Consider the following 14,119-nt stretch of genomic DNA (forward strand, 5'->3'; position numbering starts at 1 on the left):
TCATTTAGCAAATCAGTTATCCTACTAAATGGTAGGATAAAGTGGACACTTGCTAGTGGCATCATCAGCAACTTTATTTTTCAAAGTGCACTTTTAACTCTTTTTCCAAAGTGATAATACTTTAATACATTTAGCAATATTGAAGCAAATGCCAATCTTGCCATAACAGGATATGGTGATTTTGTTGACCAGCTCTTTGCATTCATTATATTGTTACATATATTATTTAACACTGTTTATTTCATGACACACAGTACCCTAATCTTTCTTCATACCCACTGGCAAATATGCTTCAAACATTCCTAATGTACACTGTTATAATACTTACCTATTAAAAACAGTTCCAGTGTGTGGCATCCACCTAAAGCCCAATCACATCAAGAAGTTTCTACAGCATGCAAACTATCCATCGAGCAGGACATGACCTATCTCATCCGCTAAATAATTCCACCCACAACCAGCATGCAGAATGTGTGTTAACCTTTAATATTTCCCTGACAAATGGGATATATATTACTCAACTATATGAAATTATACCCAATATACTTGTACTTTATATGATACCAAAAGAAGACATCATTACCAAATGGAAACTAATTGTACATTAGCATGCAATCCTTAATCTGAATCCTTGATCTGAGGAAATATTGATTAATTTTTAGCAGGGGAAACATAAAATAAAGTACTGTACCTGAAGCAGAAGAATGCACATACAGTAAATACATGTACAGTATATGGAAGACCAAACAATTAACAAAAACACATAAAAATAGGTATAGTTAAGAAGATACAAATGAAGTGAGCTCCAGCATGTGTAGGAAGCAAGGGGAGAAATCAGACAAAAGCCACCCTCAAAGCCAACACCAAGGATTGCCTGGAGACCATCAAAGTTAATCATTAATGAAAACCTCATGCATACAACAAATGCCCCCCCCCCCCAACAAAAAAAAGGCAAAATTTGTTTACAGATCCATGAAAACCTATTTAGCAACGATGGAGTTGGAGTGCCTAGTGAGGGTGTCCAGCCGAGCCCAGAGCAGACCACACCTGGCCTCAGGGGCGCCGCCACATGCCTCGCCTGCACCTCACACACTCCCTCACACTACACACTGTATTCATAAATCAAAATCTTCCTCGATCAGCTGATCCACAAGCCAGTATACAGTACCGTTATTCTTGCGTCTTGGACTCCTCTTAAGCCACTTTCTCCTCAGGTTTAAGAAATAAAACACGAAAATTTGGCCCTACATAACGTGGGTTTGACCGTGGGATGGTTTATTTATTGGAAATGAAGGTAGAAAGTTGTGAGGAGGGCCCCTACAGCCACGATCATGTCAATGACTCCATTTTCTGGCGGGGACGAAGGCGGCGCCATCTATCCCGCCGGCCCTCAACCACCTCCCCGCTCCACACCACCCTATATTTCACCCTTTCCTGCCGCCTTTCCCGGCGGCGGGCGTGGTGCAGGAGGTCGAGGGTGAGCAGGAGACGGGGCGGGAGGCGCGGGAGGGGAGGAGAAGGGTGAGAGAGGCGGCCAGAGAGGTGTAAGGGTGTGGGGGTGCGGGTCCAGGTTGCGGGTGTCGCCGCCAGGGTACAATGGCCAAGTGTACGGCCGCCCTCCCAGGCCTCACAACATTCAAAAATTAACTTTACAGCCGCTCACATGACAATCAGCTGACTATAATGGCCCTAGAGGAGATGGCTTGGCATGACCGTGCGTGACACCCGGGCCATTCCGGGGCGTTTTCCACGCCAGATTTTCAACTCTATTTTGAAAACAGCTACGAAAAGAAACTTCAGTTGGAGAAAGAACAGAGGTGAAACTCATAACTTACCTCAAAAGGCTGGTTCTGGCGACGTTAGGGGGGTAATAACCAAATACTAGACATTTTCGTGACAGCACTTATGGCGACACTTGCTAAATCAAACAATGAATCACTAGAAAGGTCAAAAATTCACGAAATTCTGGATGTCAAACAACAAGACGCGCCACAGACACTCGGGCCACAGCACACTGCCTCATAATCCGCGCTCGCCAAACTAGTTCCCAGCTTCCCTCCCCCAAAACACACAATTTCCTACTTCGCTTTCCACACACTACTACAAGTCAAATTTTTTTCTTGCTGTTGCAGCGTTATATGCACTTTATATAATGGATTTGGGGTACATGGTTCTGAAAAAGCGTAAGAATACATGATGTAAATAGTGCAGGTCACTTGTGCCTTCTGCCAAACCGGACAATATTTTCATTATTCTTGGAGTTTATATGCATTTGTTGATCGCCAATTATTATTCTCTGATCAATATATATATATTCTACATAATCAAGTGCATATTAACCTTGACACGTAGCTTTATTGACATAAATCAAGCAAAATATACTTTATTCAAAGAAAACGTTTTACTTTAACCACTTTCTGTGATAAGAAGGACTAACTGCAACACAGTATTATTTAGCCCTTATTTGTGTCGAGTCCTTAGATATATGTGCAAAACTTCAGTAAATTCAAGCATTTAAATGTGAATTTGAGCTGTTTCAGACTATAAGAGTAATTACTAAGTATCATTTAATTAAACCGTGTTTTGACCATGTTTGTTGGACCCGTATTAAGAATATTAGAAGGAATTGACTTGATTGTAGTCATTTCACGCGCTCTAGTTTTTCATTTGTAAATGTAGCTACAAAACTAATTATATTTAGCTGTGAGAGGTTTGTAAATTATATTTTACATGATAGCTGTGAAGAACAGATTACTCAGTCTCTAAGTGGGCAATGACATGAAATAAAAAAGTAAGTTGACCTGCCCGAAACGCTATGCTTGTTAGTGGCTTTACAAGAATGTTAGGGGGTAGAAATAGCCCAAGCTACTCTATCCCTTTGAGATGTAGTTCTTTCTTGTCTCAATAAACATGCAGGCGATGAGTCACAATAACGTGGCTAAAGTATGATGAACAGACCACACCCTAGAATGTGAAGGGACGACGACGTTTCGGTCCGTCCTGGACCATTCTCCAGTCGATTGTGATGAGGAAGTAGAGACAGGCAATAAATAGGTACGAGAAATGAGGAGCAAAGTAAAGTGTAGTAGAGGGGCTAGTAGTAGGAACTGCAGAGGGCCTATTGGTAACCACCGAAAGAGAAGGAGAAAAAAAAACGAAACGTCGTCGTCCCTTCACATTCTAGTGTGTGGTCTGTTCATCTCAATAAACATACTTGAACTTGAACTACAAGAATGTAATAACATCAATGTTCTCTCATAAACCAAATGTACCGTCTTGTATATAAATAAATAAATAAGCGAATTTGGGTTGTTGAGATTCTCAGGTTGAAGAATTTAAACAGAACTTTTTGGTCCTAGAAATGGGGCAAACAGTTTAATAGCTTGCTATCCGGGAGCTGGAATTTGGGATATTGTTAATATTAGTGGTTGGTAACAAACCGGTTATTTGTAATAGTATTGGGGTAAATATAGTAGGAGATAGGAATGAGGCACTAATACAGAAATACAGGGAGGGATCCCGATCATGTGAGGTATTCTTCCAAGAAGGGGAGTTGAGAATTAATCTAGGGCAGTTGGATTAAATTGCCAACTGGTAAAATATTGAAAATCAAATTCAATAACAATTATTGATAACTGGGAACCCATTTATGGTAAGAATGGTATGCAAACTCGGGATGGGGGTTCATTTATCTATGGCTGGGTTGATGCGTTTCTAAGCTGTGGCTGGTGGGGTTTATTTGGGTTTAAATTGTTAAATGATTGAGGTATGAGAATGGATTTGGGAATAATAATCCAGTAAAAGCATGTATTAACAAATAAACAATTAGGTAAAAATATATAAACTGGAGTGGAGATAGTCCTCAATTTAACAACACCCCCCAAGGTGGTTGTTGTTTTAGATTCAGGAACTCTAAACAAAATGTCCATGTAGCACGGGCTATAGTGAGCCCGTAATGAGAGTAATAAGTGTCGTCTATATGGGTGGTAATATGGTCGAGGAAACAGCTTTTTCTGTCTCCCAAGGCCATGTGACTCCGCCGTCCGGGGACTCTTTACTTCCATGTTTGCTTCAGACAAATTCTCGTATGATTAGTTACTGCGACTAACTCTGTCTTCCGAATACTGAGCACTAGCGGTCCAGATGCCGTTGTTTTTGTTGTTTTAGATTTAGTTACTCAGAACGAAATATCCATGGAGTACTGGCTACAGTGAGCCCGTAATTGGGTTCGGTTATTCGCGATAACCTTGTTACTGTGATATTTGGGTCAAAGTTTTAAATGGAGGTGGGGTTTCCTCCTTTTTCTCCCCGTTTCTCTTCCGCTTCTGTTTTAGCTCACTGGGTTTAGTCTTGTTTTAATAATATTATCTTGTTGGCGGATATAGATGCACAGTGTTCACTAGTGTGTCCCATTACCCTCATGGTGTACTGCACAAATGAGCAGGCGTCTTTGAAACAAAATTGACGACTTAGTCTTGAGTGCACAGAAACACTAGATATTATTCAGCAATCTAAACGTTAATGAATGTAGAAAACAGGGAGCTGAATATCAAATTAAAGGATTAAAATTACTTCACGTGGATCCTCAGATTAAACGACAGGGGGGAGCGGTGAAATAGCAATATATATATATATCGGGAAATGTTAAAAGTAGTGTCAAAGAAGGGATCAGAAATGAGACACACACAGGAACTATTTGGCTAGTATTAAATGAAAACAGTAAAACTAATATAATAATAGGAGTTATGTACAGGCCACCAAACTCTGACAGAATTGAAGCAAAGCATGTATGGGATGAAATATCTAGATCATCTAGGACAAACAGCGTTTGTTTCATGAGTGACTTTAATTTTAATCGAGTTAACTTCGAAATGAGAAGCAGAATTTTTGATAGAATTAGTTGATGACTTTCCTTAAACAACACAGTAAGGAGCCAACACGGGAAAATAACATTTTAGACAAGCATTAACTAACAATTATTATTCTTAAACCTGATGACCAGACCACACACTAGAATGTGAAGGGACGACGACGTTTCGGTCCGTCCTGGACCATTCTCAAGTTGATTCGGAATCGACTTGAGAATGGTCCAGGACGGACCGAAACGTCGTCGTCCCTTCACCTTCTAGTGTGTGGTCTGGTCATCATACTTTAACCACGTTATTGTGACTCATCGCCTGCACTCTTAAGCCTATACTCTTTGCTGACGGTACTACCTTCATCTATTCAGACCCCAACCCACATACACTAAATAATATTGTAAATAACAATTTACAAAAGTCCACTCATAGGTGTCAACCAACAAACTCAAACTAAACATGGAAAAGACCTACTACATTTTATTTAGAAGTAAATCATCAAACCAAATTCACCTTCAGATAGACAATGTTCACAGCAATAGCATTAAAAAAGGATGGAAAGTTCCTTGGCCTATACTTAGAGACTAAACTTCAGCACCCACATACAATATAGGAAAAAAAAGCCTGAAAAGCTGTCAGTATACTCTCTAACATTAAATATTATATTCCCCATTCTGCTGTCTTTCACTATATTGCTCACTGATCTATCCCTATCTAACACATGATATCTGTGAATGGGGTTTAAGTACGCGTTCAACAGCCTGGTTGATCAGTCCGGCAACCAGGAGGCCTGGTCGACGACCGGGCCGCGGGGACGCTAAGCCCCGGAAGCACCTTAAGGTAACCTCAAGGTAACTAGACATTACCTGAAGTCCATCATCACCCAGCAAAAATCTGCCATCAGAACTATAACACACTGTCTTCAGACCTGTTTAAATCCCTAAACATGCTGAACATACACTCCACACATACTCTTGTATTATTAACATGTACAAAACCCTTGTTCCTTAATGTTAATCCTGATCTGAAACTCTTCCTTAATAGATATAATAGAAACTATGAACACCACACCAGAAATAAATATCTTTGATATTCCAAGAGTCAGACTAAATCTGTGCAAACTCCATGCAAATAAAAGTACTTAGTCTATTGATTGATTGATAAAGATTAAGCCACCAAAGAGGTGGCACGGGCATGAATAGCCCGTAACACAGTCTATGGAATTCACTCCCTAATGTAACTGCTACAATGTATCTGTTAATACTTTAATTTTATCTCTTAGATTAAGAACCTGCCCGAAACGCTATGCGTGTTAGTGGCTTTGCGAGAATGTAAGAAGACCAATGTTGACCAGACCACACACTAGAAAGTGAAGGGACGACGACGTTTCGGTCCGTCCTGGACCATTCTCAAGTCGATCGGACCATTATCACAATCGACTTGATAATGGTCCAGGACGGACCGAAACGTCGTCGTCCCTTCAACTTCTAGTGTGTGGTCTGGTCATCAGTCAAGATGGTAGATTTCCGAAAAGCTGATTTTGATGGATTAAGGAGTTTCTTGGGAAGGTTAGATTGGAAGGACCTTATACATGGGCGGAGGGATGTGTTGTGCGCCTGGCGGTGGGTGACACAAGGGAACACGGTGCATATATAAAGAAATAAATGTATATATTTATCCACGGGGGAGACATCGCCCGTCACGCTGGGTGCAGTTGCACCTCCACAGATCTCCAGTATCAGCTCCTGATACTGGTAATGGCTCAAAAGGGCCACCACTTATGGGCTATTCATGCCCGTGCCACCTTTTGGGTGGCTTAATCTTCATCAATCAATCTATATTTATCACTCAGAATGCCCCGTATTATGTTAATTGTGATGTGTCTATATAATTATATATATATTATATAAACACATTGTACTGAACGGGATGAGAATAGCCTGAGCTACCTCATCCCTTTGTGTGTATTTATACCTCAATAAACTTATTTGAATTAGAATTTGAATTACGGCGTAGATTCAAATTATGACTTATTTTTAATGTTCTTAGTAAAGCCCAGGTACGTAGAATACCTTATATTTTGATTAGGAAACAATGATCCCAATTGGATAATCATAGGCTTGAAGAACATTATAGGTAAAAAGAAAGCTTGGTACAAAAGGATTAATTCAATTTCTTTCTTTATTATGCACCCCATACCTATCCCGTTGGCGGTGGTGTAAAGGATTACAGAGGCACATAATCGGTTCAGGAACTGTCCCCTCTAGTTCGTTTAGCTAAGCAAATAACAATCTTTTGACGCTAGTTACAAAATTATTAATGTTATATATACATGTACACATACTCATGTACAGGCTATAGTTTAATATAGATTATATTTTTATTTACTTGCAAATTACTAGAGATTCTGAATGTATATATACCATGCAATGTGAATCTCAGGTACTGTTTACCTAACAGTAAAATGGACTTGCCCGAAACACTATGCGTGCTGTACAAGAATGTAAGGACTCTTGCATATAAAAATACAAAAAAATTACATATATGATGGACCATCCTGTGAGCTAGGGATATAAGGTGAGCGCAGCCAGCTCACCTTATATCCTTCATGTAGAATGTTGTTTAAGATTCGCTGCCTGGAACAAAAAGTTCCAGGCAGCACGGGCTATGGTGAGCCCGTAGATTTATGTAGAATAAGGTAGCAACACAATGATGTGTAGCTAAGGTTCTTATTTATGAATAAATGACAAGATGTCCAGTTTACCTTAAAGTACTTAAAGCTAGAGATTGTGGTATACATTCAGAATCTGTAGTAATTTGCAAGTAAATAAAAATATAATCTATATTAAACTAAATATCTATGACGAAGTGATGAGGCTGCACATTGAGAATTTGCAGTGATATGGAAGTTAACGGAAGTGTAGCCAACTGTAAATGAATTGAAACTAGTAAATATAATGTAAAAAATAAAGAGAAATTATACTGAAAAATGAATTATATTTGTAGATAGTGCATTACTAGGTTAAGTACTAGAACAAGGTTCTTGGGCAGATAAGATTTAAAAATGCTTAACGAGTGATTGGGGTATTATAACATTGTTAAAAAAGATCAGGAATAATAATTTCAAATAAGATTCATTGACGAAAAAGCCTTCATTCATAACATCACAAACAGTAGTCGAAATATTTTAAATGAAAGAGGACTTGACTACAATATGCATTGAATCTATATTCTGAGCATTACCTGTCATTTGCTCAAATATATTATATTGACTCAAAATGGAAACATAAGTGGCAGTATGTTAGAAACACAGCGATGACACAAGAAGTTGTGGATGTGGGGTCCCTCGATTGTTTCAAGCGCGGGTTGGACAAGTATATGAGTGGGATTGGGTGGTTATAGATAGGAGCTGCCTCGTATGGGCCAATAGGCCTTCTGCAGTTACCTTTGTTCTTATGTTAAAGACCTGATTCACGTGATAAAGACAGCAAATGAAACCATCAGCTTTTATGATGGGGAATTGTAAACATTAGTCGACAGTGGAACTAGATAACAAATTCCTGACCAAGTACAGGACTTCTTTCTTGAACAGTGTGTGAGAGATTTCAGGCTAGGTAACAACAGCTCTTGTGCTAACAGAGAAAGATTAGCCTCGTGCGCTAATAGCGGAAGAGGGCTTTTCACTATATTCTGTAATGGAACACGGTCCTGGAAACCCATGACTATTATGAATGCTCTCAAAAAATGAGAGAAGAATTGCAAAATATCTCATGAAGGGAGTTAATAGGAGTTCAATATGTTGAATCATCATGGGATAACTTCACTTAGTTCATCGCTGAACTTGTACAAAAAGCCGGCCACGAAGGAGAGGGAAACGGAACAAACTCAGATGGATGCAAAGGCAGTACAAATATATTTAATAACTAAGCTTAACCTCTGGAGGAAGTATCAATCCACCAGATCAGCCAAAAGAAACTATGAAATAAAACGTAACCAAACCATGATTTTGATCAAAATACGCTTGAAATAAAGGAAAATTAAAGCGAACGGTAAATCATTTAGACGAGATAACAGTTGTAACCATCTATGAGAAGATAGTAAAAGAACAGACAAATATGTGAGCCTAATATTCACGAAATAAAATTCCCCTCCTTCCCCCCCCCCCCCCGCCCTGCCGCACGGAAAATATATATTGTGGCTCCGAATGAGGCTTTTAAAAAGCAAAGGAACATGAACTAATAGCTAAAAAACACAAGAAAGCTTTGTCACCCTTCTACATAAATATTTAGTGTACACAAGATATCAAACATTCAAAAGACAATTAGACACTGACTTGTGTTAAATAATGGATTATAAGAATTTAGAATTTTGTTTTCAACATACTTGATCCGAAAGAATTGATTCAGAATCTTTCTACAGGAACTGTTTTCATAGTTAACGAGACTAACTCATGTCCTCATTACAATATATTCTTCGGTAAGACAATACATATGTCGGTCATATGAAATACGGAATGAAAATGGACTTTTGGATATATAAATAGGCACTCCGTGGCGTGCTGATAACAACGGAAGAGTCCGTTGTAGAGGTAGGATAACAATTAAATCAAACGTTAAGCTTATAAAGGCATGTCTCTCTCAGATTAAAAAAAAAATTACAAGTTATAAGCTCCGATTCCCAAATCGCATTCTAATCTGGCTTCATGTATAGGATCCTGCTTCTTGTTTCCCCGGTGTGCTGTCAACTCTCTACCACCCCAACATGGAATACAAGGTATACCACTATCTTTCCACCACCCCAACATGGAATACAAGGTATACCACTATCTCTCTACCACCCCAACATGGAATACAAGGTATACCACTATCTCTCCACCACCCCAACATGGAATACAAGGTATACCACTATCTCTCTACCACCCCAACATGGAATACAAGGTATACCACTATCTCTCCACCACCCCAACATGGAATACAAGGTATACCACTATCTCTCCACCACCCCAACATGGAATACAAGGTATACCACTATCTCTCTACCACCCCAACATGGAATACAAGGTATACCACTATCTCTCCACCACCCCAACATGGAATACAAGGTATACCACTATCTCTCCACCACCCCAACATGGAATACAAGGTATACCACTATCTCTCCACCACCCCAACATGGAATACAAGGTATACCACTATCTCTCCACCACCCCAACATGGAATACAAGGTATACCACTATCTCTCCACCACCCCAACATGGAATACAAGGTATACCACTATCTCTCCACCACCCCAACATGGAATACAAGGTATACCACTATTTCTCCACCACCCCCAACATGGAATACAAGGTATACCACTTTCTCCACCACCCCCAACATGGAATACAAGGTATACCACTATCTCTCCACCACCCCAACATGGAACCTCTACTATCTTTGGTTATTGTGGATTTTGTGCTTATGGTGGATGTATTTCATTGTCTCAGTAAATGTACTTAAAACTAAGATAGTAAACCGGATCTGAAGGTTACAAGACTATTACAAGAATATTTAGTTGATAATGTCCTGAATCGATATATAATTATATTGATTGTTATGTTTGTTATTCTGACCGTCTCTTATGTAAATAATGTACTCTAATTTGGTGTAAATTAACTTTATATAAATGATTGTACATTTTTAATTAATATAAGTTTTGAATTTGCAAGATGCTAAGAGGTATCTGCGCGCGCAGAGCTGTGGTCGCGAGGCCCTAGTGGTTCCCGGCTGTCATGGCGAGTGTTTAATGGTTTGTGTTCCGTCTCCACCATCAGAGGTCACCGCCACACTAACCGTGAGTGTTGTAACATGTAGCTCTACTACCCCACAAGTCATATTAGCTGATTTCAGAGTTAGTTTATATTTATCCACGTTTAGGGTCGCGGTTCTACAGTCGGGTTCGTTCTCGACCAATAATCGAGAATTCCCGGACGGGACAGAAATGGGTGTGAGAGTGTCCTATCACCTAATGTCCCTGTTCACCTAGCAGTAAGTATAGGTACCCAGGAGTTAGTCAGCTTGTGGATGTTGTATCCCTGAGGAGGGACAGTAATTGGACCTTGTGGGGGGGGGGGGTTGTGGAAGAGACCTCAATATAAGCCTAACATGTTTTGTATGCATAAATTTGCTACCTTTCCCCAGCACAGTGAAATAATAGTATAGTAAGAAAATGTGATTTTCTTCTTTATTTACATAATTCTAAGGGTTTAGGTAATTCCGGGGACCGACATAGAAGTGCGACTACCTGACCCAACTTTAAAAAGGATTATGTTGTCTGGTCCTCTCCTATAACATGTTTCCGCTCGCTAGTAAATGCCCGTCCATTACAGCACTCGGATTCTGCAAACATATCTGCTGTTAGCGTCACCGGGTTGCATGGCCAAGCAACAACTTTTATATAAATGATAAGATCAGTCACGTGCCACATCCCCTAACCACTTTCGGTGGACGGTAGAGGGACGGTCTCGCTTCATGCAGGTCGGCGTTCAATCCCCGACCGTCCAAGTGGTTGGGCAACGTTCCCCCCCTCCCCCCTCCCGTCCCATCCTAAATCCTTATCCTGACCTCTTCCAAGTACTATATAGTCGTAATGGTTTGGCGCTTTCCTCTGATAATTCCCTCCCTTCCTTACCTGTGATATCACTATGCTAGCATACAATAATGCGAGCAGAGGGGAAAAGATATTGATAACTATATTTTAATATTTTAGAATGAAAAATTTAAAAAATTTAGATAAATTAATTTTTTTATCACAAATATTGGAGTTCGCTTTTCGCTTTGATGTCCAAAGGGATTGGGGAAAGGATGGGGGAGGTAGAGGGTATATTGGAGTTATATCCTAGTATACTAGTCTGAATGCGTGTTATGAAAACCTCATGTTGTTGAAGACAACATTAGCAATGTTCTGTCGGAATTGTTATACCAACACAGTCCCCTGAATGTTACAATAAACAAGCGATAAAACTCTTTGGTCTTGGCATCTAACCATTTAATCTCCACTGACTTCATAAAGGTGGGGAGGGTAGGCACTGGAGCTAGTCCACTTTAAGGGAGGCATAGTGATCGACCCTTCTATGACCGTTCCACTATTCACACGAGGCTTTGTAAAAATTTGATGAGGCTAGCGCCTGGCTTTCACCCTCGGACAAACATCTTCTTTTATAAATATAGATGGGTTTCTAAGCTATATCATTACCCATAACTGCTATGATAGAGTTGAACTTCGCAGTTCTCTCATTTAATCTGTGGTAAGAGATCAATAGTAGCAGAGGACGGTGGGATAATGAGTGGGTAGTCATGGGAGGAGAGAGAAGGTGGCTCTGGTGGGTTCCTCCCAGGGACTCTATTGGCAGCTACAGAGGAAGTGTCGAGTCATGACTGGCGTGGGGTAGGAGAGGTTATGGAGATTTACTTAGGTAGGAAGGAGGCAAGGTAGCGGGACATGGTTTTGAGTAAGGGAAGCACACTAAAAGGGGCAAGAGAAGTGTCGGCGATTGAAGGGAATAGGTAGATTTTCGAGGGGGTGAGAAGGGGCATCAGTGATTATGGGCAGAATTGTGGGCGTATGTAGTCTGAGAGGCGTGTGTAATTAAGGGTAGTTACAGGATGAGAGTTACGCTCGTGGTATCCCGTCTTCCCAGTACTTTTTTATAACGCTTTGAAACTACTGATGGTAGTTAGTAGTATGTACTATACCTCAAGAGTTGGTACAGCTTGATGTACCTTCCTTACCCAATTTATTTATTAATTTAATAAAATTATATTAAATCCTTCTTTGATTTGGCCGCTAGCTTGATGAGCTAGCGGCTAATAAATGTGTGGTGTGTTAGGGAAAGGTTAATATAAGTGTGTTAAGACATTATGCTCTAGTTTGGGTTTAGTGGAGGACTGGATTTGGTAATGGTTGTAATAAACTATAAATTAAAGTGTTAACTATGATCTAGACATTAAGTATTTTTAAAAATTAAAACAGTTACCTATTGATTGCGTCCGTTTTATTTTATGGAATTATTCCTTCGTGGGATGTGATTAAGGAAGTTTTTGTTTTTTTTAAGATATATAATATACAAGAGTTGTTACATTCTTGTACAGCCACTAGTACGCGTAGCGTTTCGGGCAGGTCCCTGGAATACGATCCCCGCCGCGAAGAATCGTTGTTACAACCAAGTACACATTTTACTGCCGAGTTAAACAGAGGCTACAGTTAAGGATTTGCGCCCAGTAAATCCTCCCCGACCAGGATACGAACCCATGACAAAGCGCTCGCGGAACGCCAGGCGAGTGTCTTACCACTGCACCACGGAGACTGGTAAATTGGAATGATGATACTGTTGGTCAATGAAATAGGAAGTTTCCCATTAATATAGCTCATATTCAACAGTTGAAGAAGGGGATTTACGGGTACTAAACTTTAATCATAGAATGCTGTGAAAAATCTCCCCTTGGCCCGTATGGGGATCGAACCCACGACATCCGCGTTATTAGCACGGCGCTCTAACCAACTGAGCTAACAGGCCAGCTGAAGTTGGATACCTTGGTAGTCTGGTTGGTGTCAGTGACGTCTGCTTGGCCTGAGTGACGTCTGCTTGGCCTGAGTGACGTCTGGTAGGCCTGAGTGACGTCTGGTAGGCCTGAGTGACGTCTGTATCACTCTGAATTCATTAGTGAGCTTTGAAATGGAGGCATTACATGAACACGTGAAGATTAGAGGTTTATCTTTAATTTACCATTGGTTGAATGTACCAATGCGCAATAATGACGAAATTCGAGGATATAAGGAGAGGTGTTGCCATGGGGCTACTGACGGCTGAGTGGAAAGCGCTCGGTGTTCGTAGTCCTAAGGGTTCGTGTTAGATTCCCCGGTGGAGGCGGAAACAAATGGGCAGTTTCTTTCACCCTGATGCCTTTATTCACCTAGCAGTAAATATATATAATTATATATATTCACTGCTATAGTTATATATTATATATATAATTATATATATATATATTCACTGCTATAATTATATATTATATATATTCACTGCTATAATTATATATACATATTATATATATAAATATACGCTAGTCATATTTCCAATAGGTATATTTTGGTTAGGTCTGGTTAATAATATAATATTACGACGAAGATTAGGCGTTATAAGCTTACCATATAGACGTAGGAAGTCTCTATTATGGAGGTATGTTGAGGGTTAGAATTGAGAATTGGTCGAGATAAGGTCT

The 14,119-nt window shown here is 39.9% G+C and overlaps 1 protein-coding gene and 1 non-coding gene across 6 annotated transcripts in view; both read right to left on the bottom strand.

Annotated features, from left to right (window-relative positions):
* The window catches only part of Nipped-B (Nipped-B cohesin loading factor), a 115,375-nt gene extending 113,347 nt beyond the window's left edge, over positions 1 to 2,028 (bottom strand). For 4 of the 5 annotated variants that reach the window (XM_069336224.1, XM_069336225.1, XM_045759036.2 and 1 more), the window contains exon 1: positions 1,836 to 2,016. The gene's annotated coding sequence lies outside the window, so the exon portion shown is untranslated. Of the gene's footprint in view, positions 1 to 1,835 lie in introns of all 5 variants that reach the window. The other variant, XM_069336226.1, reaches the window with a different exon arrangement.
* An 11,311-nt stretch (positions 2,029 to 13,339) lies between these two features.
* On the bottom strand, positions 13,340 to 13,413 carry TRNAI-AAU (transfer RNA isoleucine (anticodon AAU)). The gene has a single exon. It is a non-coding gene; the product is annotated as a tRNA-Ile (tRNA).
* Between the last annotated feature and the right edge of the window lie 706 nt (positions 13,414 to 14,119).

Source organism: Procambarus clarkii, chromosome 35 (genome assembly GCF_040958095.1).
Source record: "Procambarus clarkii isolate CNS0578487 chromosome 35, FALCON_Pclarkii_2.0, whole genome shotgun sequence".
Taxonomy (NCBI): domain Eukaryota; kingdom Metazoa; phylum Arthropoda; class Malacostraca; order Decapoda; family Cambaridae; genus Procambarus; species Procambarus clarkii.